The following is a 20132-nucleotide window of genomic DNA, read 5'->3' on the forward strand; positions in this document are numbered from 1 at the left end:
AACTAGAGATTTGAAAAGTTTTGGGCTAAAAACAATCCTATTTTCCATTTTGGAGTGTAAGATGCCACTTCAACCAGCATTATATACTGCATAGAGGAAGTAAAGGTGAACTCATATTAGAAATTTAATACCAAAATCTAAAATTTGGGAAATTTTGCATAAGAGTATACCATTCTAAATCCTCTGAATGTGAGAATAAAATGCAAAAATTTCATGTGTATGATCTCCTAAAACATTTTGGGTTAGCCTAAAGAAATGCATAATGAGAAAAAATTACTTCCACTATGGAACAACTTTGGCTTAGAGGACCACATTTATCACTGTACAATGCCACTTAACTGTGCAACACAGAAAAAAAAGAGCTAGTAAAAAAAGTAGTCTTGCATACGTTATCAGTTATTTAAGTATTTTCTAGATACTAATTTCACAGAGAAGCCAAGATTAAAATTCATTGATAATATCTATATTTTACTTGAAAAACAGGTATACATTCTAAAATGATTTTTTACATGACAAACAGTGCATTTAGCCACACTTAAAAGGAAGCTATATATAGCTGATCAAATATGAAATTAACAATAAACTGAACTTCCAAACAGAAAACATTTTATTTCACTTATCATTAAAACTTGCAATGCAGTTATGTGTGCGTTTGTTTGTTATTAATAAATTTGAAGTTTCTTATACTTGTATGAAATATTTGAACTTAAATTAATTTTGAAGAGTTAAGCAGCATGGTCCTTTCTGGTATTTGAAGGACTGTATAGTGTTATATCCTCTTCATCAAAATTTTTGAAAAATTGCTTTTCCCAAAGGTCTGGAAAATTTCACTCTTCATCTAAGTTCAGAATTATTTCATCCAGCTATGTAGTATTACATCTTCTGTTTTGGCTCCTTAATGTATTTTTTTCTATCGTGTATCAAGCTTCTTAAAAATACAAACTGTTATTTTAATAATACCAAAGGCTAAAGGGCTGCAAAAATAATAATCTCTGCAAAGTTCTTACTTTCCAAACACAGAGAAAATAGGAGATGAAAATAAGGTTCAAGCTTGGAATAGAATGAAAGAATTTTTGTAGTATGGCTTTATGCCCCAATTACATCTAAATTTGTTTTGTATAATTCTTTAGTAAAAAAGGGTAATAGGTTGAATTCACATATGTTCATGCAGGAAATTAATGATGTAATGACAGTGTTAGACTGGTCAAATAGGACTTCACAAAGAACTATGAAACCAGATGAGATTATTGAAAAATAAGGAGTAAAATAAAATAAGATGAAGACATTTAAAAGAGAGGCAAGAAAAAACAACATAGCAAAATTTTCTTGTTCTCATATTGCAAGGAATTTGAAAGAGAGTCAAATGTTACTAAAGGTCTAGATTGAATAAGGGGTAAAATCAGCTGAGAAAAAGAAGAAAAAAATTAAACAATGAAGACTCAATAGGTGGAGGTAATGAAATGAAAATATTGCATGTAACAAACCTAATTTTAAGAAAGTTATAAGTAATTTTAAGAAAGTTATAAATTTCTCATATTAATGAGAAATTTAGAAAACTACTGTGGACTAATGTAACTAAAGATTTCAGAATAGCAAGACTGGTAATTAGAAGTTGATATTAGAAGAGAAAGATGTATGAAAAATTAAGGAGTTTATAATGAAAACTGATGTCACAGAAATTTATAATTTAATGGAAGAACAGGAAACATGCCTGTTTTAATATTATCTGATCATGTCCTCATTATATTCAATTTAGAACAAATGATTATTGCTCAGCAGATGGCCCAGTATCAGGCATATCCATGTGGTGGACTTAACATGATGACTCACTGACCCAGATCTGGCATGCTTTGTTTTTGTAGGTGATGGTATTGAATGTGTTGAATCAATCCACTGATTTAGCAAGTTTCTGGTCAGTGGGATTTTTTTTTAATTTTTTAAATAGTACAGTGACTTCAATGTCCTGACAGAAAAATTCTTCATCAATGGACATAAAGAAATCACCTATTGGAATACCTAAACACACATATGAAATGCATGTGTATGTATAAGTCTGACTTAGTGTATAAGAAGCTCTTTGGCAAGCCGCAAACAATGAGATTATCCTGTAAAGCCTTTTTTTAGTTGTATATTTGACCTCCTGCATGTGTATTACCCTTAAACTCAAAAGGAGATAGTCATCAGTAATCCTGTGATCACTCCATTTTAATTATTTGTCATAATATCCACTTTGATGCAGAAGTCAGTCACCAGGTTTTCTTTTAGATATTTGTGATAAATATATCTTTTAATGCACCAATAGACAGATACAGTAGTACTCTAGAAGTATAACTAATATTGCAAACTATTGATTTGCATTTTTTTTTGAGAAAATTCTGCTTTCAGTTTTCTTCTAAAGACATTCTCTATTGAAGTTGTTTTAAAAAAGTTTCACACACGTAAATTCGTCTGAATTTTAAGGACATTGATGGAGATTATTTTCCCCTGCTAGTGATCTTCACATTTATCAGCAGTCAGGTGTGCTCAAATCTTGCAAATTTCATATTCATGAAAAAAATCAGACTGACAGCAGTAGCATGTGCATTAAAATAAACGTATTTAAGTTCCTGTAGAAAGCTACAAATCAAATCTTCTTAGCTCAATATTTTAATATATTTTTTAAAAAATTAACCAGGTAAGAGATAGTAGATTAAGTGGGGACTAATAAATTCTGGAACAGGATCTTCTTTTTAATGAAAGATAGATCCAGAGCATTTTAGGAATTCTACTTAATTTCCAACAAGAAGATGGTCAAAGGGAGCTGCATACAACTTGAACACCCTGAAATATGGCAAAGAAGCATATTTGAGCACTGCTGCGTCTGGTTTCTGAAATTAACTGCTCATATGTAAGGCTCATAGGCAGTTGCTAGTCTTATCTAAATGAGGGTTATGCTGATAGTCTTTGCGTACTATTAAAACCAGAAACTCTTAAAGAATATTTCATGTTTAATTTTTCACTTGTGTCAGTTATGCAATAGACTCCAGAAAACTTTCACATTATAAAGAACTTTCAAGCTCTACTGGAAGAATATTTTTTGTAAAGGCTTTCATTTTCTTTTATGCAACAACATTTGGTTCTGCTTGACAGTATTTCTGCTTTAAGAGAAGTTATGGCTACAATCAATTAATAAATTAAAAAAAACCATAAATAGCAAAAGTTGCAAGAAATCAAAGATTTTAACCAAACACAGGAGAATACAAAGCTTGACTGATATTTAGTAATAATTTTTCTCTTGAGATAATTTATATTAAAAAATTATTATTTTAATGCTTTTATGCTTACAATTTAAAATGAGTTAATATTGTCTAGTATACATCCTTACTGGACTTTTTGCTGATAATAAAATAAACAGATAAATATATTGAAAAACAAATACTAGATGACTCTTTTTTGTCAACAAGATGGAGAAATAGAAGGTTGTAGAATATAACATGATTCATGGGATGGAATTGAGAGCAAGCAGAATATTAGGATAGTAGCTTGTGGGAAATGCAGTCACTAAATAATCTTCCTGAGAAGTAAAAAATAGTTTTGGAATATTGACATACACATGTATAATTAGGAAAGTATTTACATAGACTGTAACTACTGACATGAGGTATGCTAGGAAGGATCTCAAGCCTGAGATTAAAACAGAACTACCCGTAATTGTGACATTTTAACACGTTATGTCACTTATATTTTCTCTCCTAAGTAAAATACAGGAAAACGATACTTTCATGTTTGTCAAGATGATTTCCACATAGAAACTAAAAATTAGAGTGTCAACCCTAATAAATGCTTAATTGCTTTTTAGGGTAAGTCTGCTGGAAGAAACAGAATAAACCATAGCAGAATAGTGTATTGTGTGAAATAGTTGCCAGAAATGCTGGAACTAGGACTGCTGTGGTTTAAAAGAGGCAAAAACAGGGTGCAAACTCAAACTAGTGGGGCATTGGCAACTCTGAAATAAATTTTTCAAATTCTTCAATGTTGAAGCTGCAGTCCCTTTACCTTTCTTGGATTTTGACTAAAATGACTTTTCTATGGTTAGATAACTATTTCAACTTCACTTATGAAGTAATGAGTAATTTTTTGCATAAAGAAAACTATGCTTTTATTGTCTGTTAGGAATCTTCCATATTTTGAGAAACTATGAAACTGCTGAAAACAAAACTGTTGATAATATCAGGGGATGTTATTAGGAGAGTGGTGTAATCAGAAGAGAAAGAGTGGCAAAAAGAAATTACCAGAGACTTGGAAAAAAGGAGTTCCTATGTCAAAGCACATGTTAAGCACCTCATTTAAGTTCAGGTGCTTAAGTTTGTAGACCTACATTACCCAATGCAAACCTGGACCACAAATAAGAGGTAAATTCAGAATCCCCAAACTAGCACTGATGTGCACTCTGTAATGTGCGGCAAGTAACTGGAACAACATAAGAATGGGCAGGTTTTAAACAAATAATTAGGTTCTTCTGTCATCAGTAAGATTCTGAGAAACCCACTGATGCGGCTAGGAAACAATGTGACAAATTCTGATCTTGATGATAATTTTTATGACACATGCATTATTGTTATAGAAAAAAAACATATTTACTAGTGGACAGATTGATGAACTGGGTAATAAATAATCAGAAAAATTTTGTATATTTTTTTTATATTTAAGCATCTCCACAATTTAAATTTTTATCATATTTTTATTTTTCCAATCTGGAAAAAAGTTTTATTTATGACAATAATAGCATTGTGTACACACTGACACATTGCATTGCAAAGAAATAACCGTTAAAGCACTGTTGCAATTTTAAAAAAGTTATGAGGAATTTTAATCTGCCCATATGAAGTTTACTGTGTGAAAAATATGACTACAGTGCATGTGAAGACAGCAGTATTTAATTTGATGTAACAGCTTTTATAATGAAGGCATTCAACATAAGAAAAAAATGATCTATCTAACAACTGTATAGAAAAACCCTTTACATATTTGTTTTAGAATCAAACTAGCAGGAGTTTTATTGTTTTGCTTTTTTCTTCTCAAAGAGAGTATTATGAGTGGCTTCACACACAATTAACAAAAAAATGCTATAATTATTTAGTCATTCGCCAGTCTTACTGGCAAAGTATCAGCTCTCTGTCATAATACATTATAAGATTAAGCTTGAGTTTGGCTTTATAATGTGATAGAAAATTTTAGTTCACAAAAAGATGTCAGTCTTTACTGTATATTTATTGAAAAGGCATCTATCTAATGCCAGTAATAGGCTGGTATACTCACCAGCCTATTTTCACATTTCTACAAAAAATGTGTAATAAATTTTGAATTTCTGTGAGAAACACATATCATTTCCCTACAGAGGAATAGCATACTTTTAATAGAGTTTTCCTGTTATCTAAAAATCTATGAACTTGTTCAGGATTTGGGAGTGAATTTGTCTTTCTCTTTGGTTCTGGAATTACCACCTTTGTTCTTTATCAATGGAAATTTCCTGACAGGGATTTTGACAGAATGTCTCTTAGTTTCCTACACATTGCTTGAGAGACAGAAAGAAACAGGATAGAAAACAAATCTGTAAAATACAAATTCACAGGAAATACATAGAGGCCAGTTCTCTAAGGGTCCCAGTGTTGACTGCAAGCTTTGCTGCACTGTTGTTTCATAACTATCTTGACATAGATTCATCCTTAAAATTCAGGGGCTTTGTGCAGCTTTCCTGAGCATTTGCAGTGCAGTATGTCACCTGCTGAGTCGAAGGAAATGGTGACTCATTTGTATTGCTCTAAATACCTGTTGCTTCATAGGGTTCTAACACCAGCATTTTTGCATAATTTTCTACATCTATGTGAAATAACAAACTGCGGAAATCATAACACATTTTTCATTTTCCTTAATATGAGGCATCATCCTTAGAAGCTGAGAATCAGACTAAGTGGAGTTGATATGGCATGATGGCTTGTCAGAGTGTTTCCACCATAGCATGTCTCTCTTTAAAAATTTGGTGATTCTTAGGATTTGAATACAAGTATTGACTTTGTATACTTTCTGTAAGTATTTCAGAGAAATGAATCCAAAGAATAGAAAGTGAGGTTTGTCGGCTCTGAGGAAGATGAAATTTCAATCAAAAAGCCCCTCAAATCCGTAATGAAATAAACTGCATAATAAAGTCAATAACTATATAACTTAGCACAACAAACTTGGGACTTCAGAAGAAATGAATTATACTAAAGCAATCACATACTAATTAACAGAAGAGAATTGTATGTTTCACAGGCAGTGTATTACCATAATAATTACAAAAAAGCACTAATCTCATTAAACCAACCTGTAACATGATTATCAGCTCACATGAATTAGTGATGTCTGCTTCTCATACAGTAGAGGAAACCTCATATGAAACTACTAATTATAACCAATGCAACAGAAAAGCCATGTATATTATTACATTTTTCTGTGGTATTAATAGAAAAATTTTCTTATAACAAAATAGTAAGAAATCAACTTGCATTAGTATCTGCAAAGTTACCCTTTTAATTACATGTACTTGGATATTCTTAATTGTAAAAAATGTTTATTTTTTTGTTTATATTGAATAATAAACACTTTATGCAATTTTTATTTAATTTCCTAAAGCTGTATTGCTGAAGCTATTTCTCCAGGGAGTCTTTCTATTGAATATACCCTCATGGCACCATACATACATGCCAAATATCTCAGTTCTGCTGGTGCCAAAACAACAAAGTGGAAGAGACAGAAAGGAAACCTTTTTATTAGGCACTGCAAGTGGAAACCATGAAGACAGCTGTAATCATGTCTAGTTAGTTTATGTTTTTATCTGTGATTTCTAGTTATTTGTCATTAGGGCAACTCACATAATTATATGAAATTTGACATTTGCTGCAAAAAAGTGGAAGTCTGTGTCCATAGTGCTAGACTTTATAGTGTAAGTCCAAGATCTAATTACAAGCTATCTATATTTGCCCTGCAATATTTCCAAAATGTTTGTGTTAACAGCTACTTCATTTCTTCTGCTTGGTATCCAGTGATAATAATGTGCATTTATTTCAGTTTCATCAGTGTCACCTTGTTATGTATGGGCAAAGCTAAACTACACAACACTTTGTCTGTCTATCTATATAGCCAGTGAAATAACACTTATTATTTTCTAGTTAGTAATTTTGTATATTTTTTTACCCGTCAAATGATGATATTCTATACAACTAAGAAACCAGAAAATATTTAAAGAAAATATTACAATACTTGTTTTACATTCTTGTTCATATATGGAACTTTTTAAAAAATCATATACTTAAAATACTAGGAAATGAAACTTTTATGATTAATGTCAAGCAAAAAACCTGCTAATCTACTTGCATCTATCATCTGTTTCATCTTTTCAAAACAATCCAAATGAACAGACATCTTGTGACCAGCACGGAATATTTTGACTGGAAAATGCTTTCCTGCTTTGAAATAGATATCTCTGTTTCATGTGATCCTTTATTTTTCATAAATGTCTTGACATTCATCTTGCAGTGGGAGGACATTACCCAGTGATAATATTCATCTCCTTTTGACATTATCTCATAAGTGAAATAATCACTAGAAGGAAAAGAGTAGCATGTTGTAAAAATTCTCTCCTGTATTATATGAACAAAAAAATACATGAGCATAAATTAATTGTTGTGGCTTGTTGACATAAACATTACGCAAAAAATTAGGAAAGAAACGAATAAGAAATAAGAACAGTCTTGCAAAGGGCTTGGTGTGGGAAAGATAAAACATCTTGACATGAATAAAAAGAAAATAAACTATTTAAGGACAGTTTTTTTTTCTATTGCTGATCTAGTAATAAGTCATGTGAATTTTAATGAATGATATGAATGATAATAAGGAAGTCATTTATTAAAGGATTTTTCACTGGCACTGTGCTAATTTTCTTCAAGTGACCTGATTTACTCAAGCAACTCCTAGTATTATAGCTAACTACTTCAATTACTTTAATATTTTTTATTTTTTGGACAGGCTGCCTGTCTGATATGTAAAACAAAGTCTTGTACCATTGTTCTTTTGCTAACATTAGCTGACTTGACATTAGGTATTGTGAAGGATTTTAAATGATCTCGTGAAAGTCTGGGTTATTTGGCCTTTATGCTCCTCAGGTCTTTCTCTTGAATTATGCTGTAACAAAAATCTTTATGTCATAGCAAAAAGTTCTAACAGAATAAGAAAGTTGAATATAAAAATATACAAATCTGCCAGAAATTGCCACTATCTAGATGGCATTTTTGGCTCATTTGAAATTAAGTATCAAGAGAATGCATACAAGGAAAACTTCTGCTGAGAGAATTTCTTTAGGATTTGCTTTTCCTACAACTGAACTTCGTACTTGTGGGTATTAAAGAAATTTCCAATGTTAGTGAACTTTCTGGGAGTAAAGTAGAATTTGTTTACTCTAAAAAGGAGAGAAGGCTGCTGCTGACTTTTGTTCATTGAGCTCTTAAAACATGGTTTATATCTTACAGCATCAATTCTTTTTCAGTATTAAGCATGCCACCTACAACCTCTCACAAGTCCTCTATGGAAACTGGTTCACTGGTCCAGTGATTCTACCACAAATTACTATGGATGGCATTTATGTCTTCATATCTTAACTAAGAAAACGGTTTGAAAATTATTAAATTATTTGAACCGACATAATATCTCTGATGTAAACAACTTAGAATTTTACTCCTACCAAGATAAGAAATCACCAGTATTACGCATAGTAGTTAAATATTTTCAAGTAATGGAAAAATACCTCTTTTATATACTCTAAAAATTAAAATATATTCTGAAGTGTTGGTTTATTTCAAAGTTTTTCAGATTCTTTAAACTTTAAAATAATAGGCTGTGTGTTATGGGAAATTGCTTCAATATTAAACTTGTCAGACTTGGGAATAGGCTTCCTATGGAGGTGGTTTAGTTACCATCTCTGGAATTATTTTGAAGACATGGAAATGTTGCACTTAGGAACATGGTCTTGTGGTGGAATTGGCAGTACTGGGTTAATGGTTGGACTTGATTATATTAAGGGACTTTTCTAAACTAAGTGGTTCTATAATTCCAGAAAGTGATGAGAGAAAAAAATTATCTGAGAACTCATAGGGGAAAAAATATAGGTAATTAAGTCTAAGACTAAATGCAAATAATAGTTTTTATGTTTGTACTGAAGAATCAATGAAGTATGTAATATTATTAATGAGTTGGACATATTTTCTTTCCTGTAACTTATGGGCTCTCTAGACAAATAATTTTATATTAGTCTTATAATATTTTTTATAAATGTACTTCATGTGATTAATGTACTTAGACTTTATATCTATGCTTTTGGTACCTTATTATGATTAAATATTTCTCAAAAATCTGTAGATTTTAAGATTAAGTAGGGGAAGTGACTTCCTAAATGGAATACTAAAGAAATAATCTTTTGTATTTTTATCTCCATAAGGTTGCATTTGGAATTTGTATTTACAAGTTCTGAAGCAAAATTTTAAAAACATCATCAGAGTATTTTACCTTCTTAGTGGAAATGCATATGTCATTACACTGACAGTCCCAAACCAATTGTTTTCAGAGAAAAAAAAAGGTATATATAATTTGTCTGCATCTAATCTGTATTCCAGCTAAGGAGCTATTTCTCAGTCTGTGAAGTGGGAGAAATGAGAACATATTGACAAGGACTTGTGCATGAAGTCACATTCAGAGTTCCTGATTAAACCAGCCTGTTTTGAGGTTGGAGTACCTATCATTAATGTCATTATGCTTTTTGTTCCTTAATTGCATTCTAGTACAGAAGACTCGAGGCAAAAAACTGAATCAGCCCAGGAAAAAACTGCAATCAAACCTGTCTGTGTCAAGGTTCACGGTTAAACCTCTGTTAACCTCTGTATTATGTGAGCTTAATTTATGCAATGCATATCAAAATTTGAAAAAATAAAATCTTCAGCTTTGTCAGCTTGCATTTGTTATGAGTTTTCAGGACATGATGAGTTAATTAACCCTACTAGAAGCAGCTATGATTTCAAATACTGAATTATGCCTTCTAGTTTTTAAGTCAACAGATGTTGACCTTGCAGTGGCAAAATTTCCCTCAGCAATATAGACCTAATCAGCATTACACCTTTCACTTGCATGAAAAGAGCTCTATCTAATTAGAGAATATGCTTTTAGAAAATGAAGGTTGAAGGTTAAGATTTCATTTAGGATGCATTAGTTCAAATATGCCTTTGGGCTATTCCCAGTAGGTAGGCTTTTTATGCGTTCTCTTAAAATGATAAGGAAAGGACACTCCTAAGACTAAAAAGAAATTGATTTAATAGTATGCATGAATTCATATTCAATTTTTGTAGGAGTGGCCCATGATGAATTGAAGGTTCAGACTATATCTTCTTCTGAAAACTGTATTCAGCTTCACAGAACTACTGTATGAATAGTGTTAATTTTGAGATACAAACAATCCTAAAAACCTCATGGATATTTATGGATTGAGACTTGAGACTTGATATTGGGACAATATCATGTCTCAGCCCCATGGATTGAGACTTGATGTTGACAGAAGAAACACACTGGTCTGGGTCTGGTATATTTGGTTTTTTGCTCTAACACCCAAGATTCCACACTAGTATTTACTGGCATCTTTGTGGCAACAAGCCTTCCACTGGTAGTTCCTCCTACTCAACTCACTCTTTCTCAAAAGAAATTCCAGATATTTTTACAGCTACCCCTTACAGTTTTGTTTACTTGTATTTTGTCTGGCTAAGGGACTCCTGCAAGGAAAGACTGGCAATACTATCCTTAACCAGCCAGAACTTGTCTAAGATTAACTCCAAAATTATCATGATGAAAAGAAAAAACTAGAATATATTTTTAAACCTAACACTTAAATTAGAAAATTGAGGAAATGGTATTAAACAGTCACTGTGATTACATGGAAAGATATACATGCATTTATAGACTGGAAGAATGAAATGTTTAGCCACTTGCTTGTAGCAAGTAGATAGAGGTAGAAACAGGATTTTGTATAAAACCCACTTCTTAATTTTAAATGAATAGCCAAAGTTTTATTTTCCTGATTGACAAAAGAATTTAAGGTTTAGTGAAGCCACTTCACAGATTGTAAGATTAGCTTAATATTGTAATTAAAAATTATGTAAATAACAAGAAAAATTACAGCACATTGAAAAAAATAGGTATTTCCATCAGTAGAAGAAATTCTTTGTTAAAAGTACATTATAAAAATGCAAAAAAAACCAAAAGGAAGTCCACTATCTTCCTGTACTGCAAAATGATTTTGAGCTCTTGCTTTCCCTGAAAAATATTTTCTACCTATCAATTCCATCTGTCTTGTTGCAGCTGGATAAGTTATGATTGAAAGATAGTATTTTAGGGAAAAAAAAAAAAGATGAGAGGAAAAAATCAAATGAGGCTTTTCTTTATTTTTCTTCAACAGAATGAAGATATTTTGATATTTATAACACCAGTTAAAAGCTAATGTAATGCAGAAACTAAGGTTAACCTTCTCCCACCTGAAAATAACTGCAGGGAACAAAAAATAAGGCTGGAAGTTTTTTGTCATGGTTCTTGTCATGTAAGTTTTTGTCATGTAAGGTTCTTCTACATAATTTTTGCTTCTTTAAGCAAAAGGTAAGATGTTTCCTTCACTTTAGCTCCTATCACAACATATGTTTCTCGAATGTCAGGATAATGATTAAATCTTTTTACAAATGGCTTGTCTCAAGGACTTGAGTTATTACTATGACTAAAACAATATGACTACTTTCCTCATAATTTCATAGCAAAGTATTTTGAAGTGATTAAGCAATTATGATCAGTTTAACTCTGAACTTTAGGTTATTTTTCAGAAGAACAGTAGGTCATCTTAACTAAGATTAATATACATTTGAACCAGACTTATACAAACCTCTTTGCACAATTTGTGACATTATTCTTGTTTCCTTGAGACCTCTGAGACAAGAAGGTTCCCAGGAAGTGGCTAGAAATTCACTCCATGTCAAAACTGTAACATATCTATATAAGAGTGGCATTTATGAATTTAAAAAAAAATTATTATTGGTTATGGTTTGGAACTGACATCATTTAAAATTAATACTGTTATTCTTTCATCTATGTAGCTACATCTATATATTTACTTCTCTGAGAGCAATTTTCAAAAGGTAGTTTATACATTGATGGAGGCTTTTATGCCTGATTGTATAAAAGGAAATGGAACTTTGGTCACTTAGTTAAGTGATCTGCCAGCTCAAGATTTATGGAATGAATAAATCGGCCTGTATGGTATCATGTACTTCTGTGATAGATATTTCAGGTAACTTAATAAGTCAGCTGTGTGTATGCATATCTACTTAATGTTTGTACATTAATCATACTGTGTTTATAAAATAATTTGATAAATGATTGCATGAAATTGTCATTGCAGTATTCCAGGCAGATTTTACTGACAACATTCTGCAACAAGATTGCCCTGAAAAGCAACCCTGCATTTTTAGTTACCACTATCCCAGCTCTGCAGATAGAATTCAGCCTCAAAATTATAATCTTCATTGTGTCCACTTGAATTGAACAAATGTAAATAAAAATAGAATCAGGTATGTAACTTATCTAGTATAGTATCTTTTTTTGATTATAGAAACCTGCAGAAGAGGTGCAATTTCTATAGTGATAAGAAGCACTGAAGAACACCCAAACTCTGGAAAAAACCCAAGTAGGAATACTGGTAGCAAACAGACAAGTGTAATTGATGAAGACATGTCTCTTTAGGGAAAATGAAGAATGGAATTTAGAAAGAAAAATCATTTATCATTCAATTTATTTATCTTTTAGAGACAGAAGATGCTATCTGCATGCAGATCTGATACAAACATGAAAAAAGAATGTGTTGTAAACTTCTAAATGTATGTGTTCTCCAAGGTTCAATCACAGCATTTTTACATAGAAGACAATGAATCCTACAAGGCCATCCTGAGTTGGAATTGTGAAAAAAACCCAAAAAGCCCCAAACAAACAAACAAAAAAAACCCAACAAAAGCCCCCCAATAACAACTAATATTTACTGAAACTCAAATTTAAGGGATGTATTAATCTTTGATAAAGTTACTCTAGACCAGGTTATCATCCCTCAAAATACTTTGCCCAAGAGGAAAGATGTGCTTCATCTAATATGTCAAAATACTAGAAGAAAAAGACATTTCCAGGAAGTTTCACAAGCCTTCTAGGATAAGAAAATAAGTTACTGACACAATTAGTTTTTGTCACTGAATTAGTAATTATGGTAAAATAAAAGGAAAAGTCTCCTTCCTGCCCCTCAAAGAAGTTCCTCGTCCAGATTTTGAATAACTTTAATTTCAAAACTGTTCAGAGTTCAAGTAAAATCAATACAAGTAATGTGAGATCAAAAAAAAAAAAAAATTATAATATGATTTTAGATTTTTAGAAAGTAAATCAATAAATGTATGAAGTAGAGTTACTTTCTCAATAGTATGATAATACAGGGTTAGGATGAAAATTATAATTCTGTTCCATTCATTTGGTTTAAATTACTTTAAATTTATTAATTCATTTTGAATTAATGACTCAAGCAATTCTAGAAATGGCAGCATATAGAATATTTACTGGACTGTTCTAGATAAATTTCTAAGGAAAATACTCAAGTTTTGCCATGGATTACTTAACTTTAATGATACTGTATTAATATGTCTTCATGAGAATAAGAGAGGCTTGAACATCAAAAAGCACTACATTGCCTACCTGGAGAGTCAGCAGGGGATGAGCTTAATACTGATCTAGAAGGATGTCTTCTCCTTTTTCAGCTAACTAGATCTACTTACTAGAAGATTGAGAAAGGAATTTGTAAAACAGGAAAAGACTATACAGTGGAACACTTATCAACAGTACATTAATTTGACCAGTGAGGTGTCTCTCTGATTGTTTGGTTAATGTTATGTATGTGTCAATTTAGAATCAACCTGATAGGGATAGATGTTTTTTTTTTTTACATTATAGAGTGTCATATACTGCAGAAAAATGCAAACAAAATATTTGAAACAAATTTTCCTGAGGACTGAGACATTTTGTGTGTTTTATGGAAGAGTGACAGATTTTATATAATAATAATTATTTTAAAGTATTTTAGAATTATACAGAATCTTTTCACAAGTTTAAGTACTCAAGGTAATTTCTCATGTCAAAATGGCATGAAAAAAGAGTTTAAGCTGAAAATGGAAACTGTCCTTTATAACATAGCTCCACCTGAAAATGAAAATATTCCAGTATTTCTATTCACAGTAAATGTTAGCAATTCTATCAAATTACCATCCATAGTAAAAATAAAGTAGCTTTAAAAAGAGAGAGATCACAAAGCTGAAAACATGTAGAATGAAACAAATGCCTTCCAGTATCTGATTCTACAAGAAAGATGTAGAGATACTATCCACAAGAACATGTAGTAACTGGACAATGGGGAATGGCTTTACACAGGAAGTGACTAGGTTTAAATTGCATATTAGGAAGAAACTCTTCACTATGAGGGTAATGAAGCAATAGAGCAGGTTACTCAGAAGGATTGTGAATGTCCCATCCCTGAAAGTGTACAAGTCAGGTTGGATAGGGCCCTGAGTAACCTGACTTAGTGAGAGATGTCTCTGCTCATGGCAGGGGTTTGGAGTGAGATGACCTTGAAAGGCCATTTTCAATCCAAATCACTCTACGATTACTATGAAAATCTGGACAACGTAATGTTGACTCCATAAACAATTTAATAGGTTGCAGACAGTACTGCAATCAACTCAGCCAAGGGCTTAGAATTGTTGTAGTGCCTCAGGTACACTGACTGAAAATGGGCTATCATTGCCTGTAATATGAACTAAATAATTTGCAAAGCAATATAGAAGCACAGAGTTGCAGTAATAAGAATTTTATATTTTTACTGTTCCACAACAGTGGGAAAATATATCATAATTTTTTCCCATGATTTCCCATCTGAATGATATTGAATACATGAAGAACAAATTGCATTCACCAAGGGATTGTTGTAATAGGACAAGGGATCTTGGATTTAAAATAATAGAGCTTCAATTTACATTAAATATAAGAAAGAAGGTTCTTACAATAATGATAAAACACCCAAACAGGTCTCCCAGTGGAAAAATCATAAATGTCCCATCCCTGGAAACCTTGAAGATTGGTATGGTAGTTTAAGCAATTTTATCTAGTTGAAGACATCCTGCTCATGGCGAAGATGGTGGTCTAGATGACCTTTAAATGTCTCTCCCAACCCAAACCACTTACTGATTCTTTAGAGTAAAACCTATTCTATGATTCTATGAATAAACACCTCATGAGTTGCAATATGCCATCAAGTGTTCCAAAATCAGGAGAAAATTCCAGCTGACTGTGCAAATTGATTAAACTCCACAGAGACAAGACTGTATTTGACTTCCAACACATTTGAGGAGAGAAAGACTTACACCTGATGTATCCCAAGGCAACTGTATTTTTTCATCTGAGAATAAATTACCTAAGTCTCAATTATTACACTGGAACTGCTAAAAAAAAATAAAAAATGCTCATGTGAGGCAGGGAAAAACCCTAAACGATTTAGCTGTACATACTCTCAGCTGAGTATGTACAAATTTATTTTTCAGAATTTTTTAAATGCTTCTGAGAGGCTCCACCAAAGAATGCTAAAATCCAGAATCCAACAGGACAATTCTGTCAGATTCTAAGCCTCCAGTTTTGTGTAATATGTAGGTAGACAGACCAAGGTGGGAACTTTGTCTTAAGGTCAAAATGAATCCCTTAAAACATGTAATTTCTTGAGAAGCTTTTTTTTTTTTCAGATTATCCTGTTAAAAATATCATTCACATAAATATAAAAGAGAATGGCTTAGGGTTTTGCAAACCCTCAAAAAAATTACGGCTTTGAAAAGCACGTAACTGACGGACACTATATTTAAAAATAAATAGTAAATCCAGAACAACTGTTTTTTCAAAAATTTTCAGTTTCGTTGCCATGTATAATTATTTCTGACCTGCATCTTTTGCTGTTAAATGATGCTGCATAAATTAGTATTTTTTTTCCCAGAGAAGTTGAAAAAACCCTAACAAAATCCTTCACTGATCTTGTTCTTTTCTATTTTCATTTTGGAAACATGCCATGACTTGCTACTGTCAGTTTACTATGGCAATATATAATCTTCTGACAAATCTATCATGTTTTGAAATTAGTCTCAAAAACTCTTGATGCACATCATAAAGGCTCTTGGGAGGTTACTCTAGACACACCTTTTGACAACTTTTGACAAAAGTTTTCCACTGTTAATTCTTAGTGATGTTTACAAGTTCCTGTGCTTGTCATAACTTGGGGCTTTGGATGCTTGTTCTGTTAATTGTTAAATTGGAAAGAGCATAAGAGACATTTTTCTCTCTTGGGCATTTTCAACCTCTCACAAATATTAATCTCCATAGACCATTTTACATAACCATTTGGCCTAATGAAAGCCAAATTCAGAACTTTTTCTTTATTACCCAGATAAATGAACAGTAAAAACCAAACCAACCATGTAACAAAAGCAGAAAAAAAATTAAAAAAAAACAAAACCAAATACAAACCACAACCCCCCACCCTGCATTATGATTCATGGGTTCTGCATTCATATTAGTACTCTAGAAAGTAATTTTTCCTAAGAAATAGGACCTTATAAGCTTTGCAAAAGTACTGAAATTCAACTACGTATTTGAAGGTGACAAATCTCAGTTTGCTGGTGTCATGGTTTGACACTGGCACAATGCCAGCGCCTCCATGAAAATGTAACCTATCAATTAAATGCTGTGAAATTCAATATAGAACAGAGCAAAGCAGGCCAAACTTAATAACAAGGGGAAAACTTTATTACACTACTACTACTACTACTACTACTACTACTACTGTAAAAGGGGAAAAAAACCACACAAAATTCAAAATTAAAACCATTCCTCCTCCCCCCACCCAACTCCAACAAATCACAGCGAGACATATTTGGACCCTTAATCCAGTCTTCACCCTTCCACATAATCAATCCTGAGTCCATCAGGGGAGAGAGGAGTCTCCCTTGCACCAACACAGCTGCCACCTCTTATGTTTCCATGTCACACGTGGCACTGCCCAGACACACCGGCCAGTGTGACACTCTCCTCTCCATGTCACAGTGCTCTCACCACCGTGCATGGACAGAGACTGCTTATAGGGCTCCTTTAAGGATGCTTTGCCAAGGACCAACAGTCCAGTGTCTCATTTTGAGACTACAGTCCCCCCCATTTTCCCCAGGGGCCAGGTGTTCAAGAACAGAGATCATCTTCTCTTCTTCTCTGAAGACAGAGGGCATCCTCACACCCTCCTCTGCTTTCCTCTGTTCATTCCTGAGCTGGTAGTTTCTGAAGGAGTCTCTTGGCTCACCATTGCATCCCCCTAAAATGCAGTCTCTCTTGGAGGAAGGACTGGTTCAGTCTATGGCTAACAAGAAGAGTCCAGCCAAAAGCCACTCCATCATCTGCCCCCAGCCTTCTTTCCCTAACATCTGAGGTCCCAGTCTGTCTCTCTTTCCTTCAAATTGAGGAGGAGCAATATTTCACAAAGCCTTCATTTCTCAGGAAAGGGTTAAAATTGCCGGACTCCCTGGACAGCTGAAATCTCTGGCCAGGACGCTGTGCTCTCTCCCACGCTGGGCATCTTCCCTCCCTTCACCTTCTCCTCTGCTGGCAAACTCCCGGGTGTCTGCAGGCTCTCTGTCTCTTTCCCTCTAGTTTGGGGGGACAAAGACATCTCAGACGTTCTCCACCCTTCCGTCTGCAGGAGCTGGCCCAGCTCGGTTCCAGACCCTTCACCCCCTGGCCTGCCTCCCCAGGCCACACGGCTCCCCTCGCCCACCCAGCTCATGGCTGGGCAGGGGAGGTCTGCACCCTCCAATGACCGAACCAAAGAGAGCGAGTTCTCCTGGGAATTCTGCTTTAAACCCCTCTGTGCTCTCAGAGGCGTCTCCACCTTCAATTGGTCACCCCAAGTGTCAGTATCCAAACCTGACCCCTGACTGGACTGACCCCTTCCTTCCAAGAAAATTCTTTTCCCGTGTCAAACCACAACAGCTGGACAGAAATGTATCCTCCCAGTCATGAAATTCATCAGGCATACTTTTTTTTTTTTAGTGAATAAGGTCATTTTCAAATAGGACCAAGCCCAAAAGCACTGGTTGGCTCTTAATGAATTTTACAATGAAGATGAAATGCCAGACGTCTTTGGCTGCAGATGTAGCTTAGATTACTGCTGTGTGCACAGTCACTTGGGTAACATCGGTACAATGCTGCAACATAAAAAACTACCATATAGTAATTTGTATACGTTGTCTGGAGTCAAAATAAGGTTGGTACTAACTTTGGAAGAGGCTAGTACACCTTCAGAGGTCAATACCTTGCCATGACAAACAAATGGGAAGACAGATGGCTCCTGTGATGACTTTAAAAATACCATTCAACATTATGGTGTATTATTATGATTCTCTGCCCTTCTTGCAAAGATCAGACTGTCTCTCAGCATAATAAGTATACAACTAAGGGTGTTTTGAAGGCCACTTCTCATCTAAAAAGAACTCACAATTTATGAATTCAAGGTAATGCTATGAATTTTTATGAATAAAACTAGAAACTAATGCACATCTTTGTTTTTCTCTAGTTTACCTTCATTACTTTAGAGAGATTTTATCTATTTTAATTTCACATGCCCAATTTATTGCTTTTTTGTAAATCAATATTTTCTTGTCTTTGGTAATGTGTCAAATATTAAAGTTTAATTAATGTAAAAATAAGCAAAATGTATGTACAACCTAATATTGTGATCTCAAATTTGTCAGATACACTAAAGAACTATGAAAAAAGAACAAATCTGTTGGACAAAAAGTTCTAGCAGGAAAATATTTAATGCTAATTAAGGAATTTAATGTTGAGAATTGTAAGGCCTTTGGTTTCATTATTATTTCATAGAAAATTTTAACTTGAACTGATAGCATATTAGACATTATTGATTGGGTAAATGCAACTGAATATACATTAATGTCTGTGTCACTCATCATAACAGTCTTATGAGTCTATAAAGTTTAGATTCTTACTCTGCAGGCAACATTATTTCAGTTGTAGCCACTTAGATTATGTAATCAGAAAGTTCCATATTTACTCTGATTTAAAACAAGTATTAAGTGTACTAACATAGCACTATTTTAAATGAAGTAATATTTTATCATATAATATCTGTATATTTAGTACTCATTTTCCCAGTGTTCATGGTTTTTTGTGATACTCAAGACCCTGTAATATATTGAAATAACTCCTAGTGTAATGTAACAGCAGAATATTTAGTATTTTATTTAATCATATCATAATGAATTGCCTCTGAAACATTTGGTTTCATCTTTCAGCAGGACATCACCCTGTGCTTCAACAGAAATAATCATGCTTTAGATAGGTGAATCAACCAGAAAGTTTTCATTATTTTGTAGCTGAGAAATTGGAAATAGGAGGAAATCTATGTTCAGTATAGTAATTTACATATACGGATAGGTAGATCAAGAGGATTCAGGACAGAAAGATGCTGTAGACTTTCTAAATGTAGTGAACCACAAGATTGATGTGAAATGGTCTATTTGTCAAGTGGAAGATGAAGCGGCTGGAGATCTGTTCTGTCTGATACCACCTGCCAACTGCCTCAAGGTTTGTTACAGGGAAGAGGAACTGAAAGCACACAACAAATCACAGAAAAAGGCTCTTCCCCGTAGCATTTGTATTTGATGCATTTCAAGTATTGTGACAGATATTTTTTAAGAGCCCTGGTACAGGGTGACAATGGGATGTTTGATAATCTCCCTATATTGAACAGAAAACATCTGGATGCAGCAGCATATGGACTGCAGCTTCAGTGAAATAATTTAATGGATGCTCCCCACAATTAGGTCCATATGTGCATGGTTCCCTTTAATTTTATTCTCAAGTATGGCAAAGAGATGTCATCATTTTCTCTTTTTTTGATGTATCTG

At 33.3% G+C, this 20132-nt stretch overlaps 1 protein-coding gene across 35 annotated transcripts in view; it reads right to left on the bottom strand.

Moving 5' to 3' along the window:
• Positions 1 to 20132, bottom strand: part of PTPRD (protein tyrosine phosphatase receptor type D) — a 1155761-nt gene that overhangs the window by 596481 nt on the left and 539148 nt on the right. The gene's annotated exons all lie outside the window — the stretch shown is intronic.

This window comes from Lonchura striata, chromosome Z (genome assembly GCF_046129695.1).
Source record: "Lonchura striata isolate bLonStr1 chromosome Z, bLonStr1.mat, whole genome shotgun sequence".
Taxonomy (NCBI): domain Eukaryota; kingdom Metazoa; phylum Chordata; class Aves; order Passeriformes; family Estrildidae; genus Lonchura; species Lonchura striata.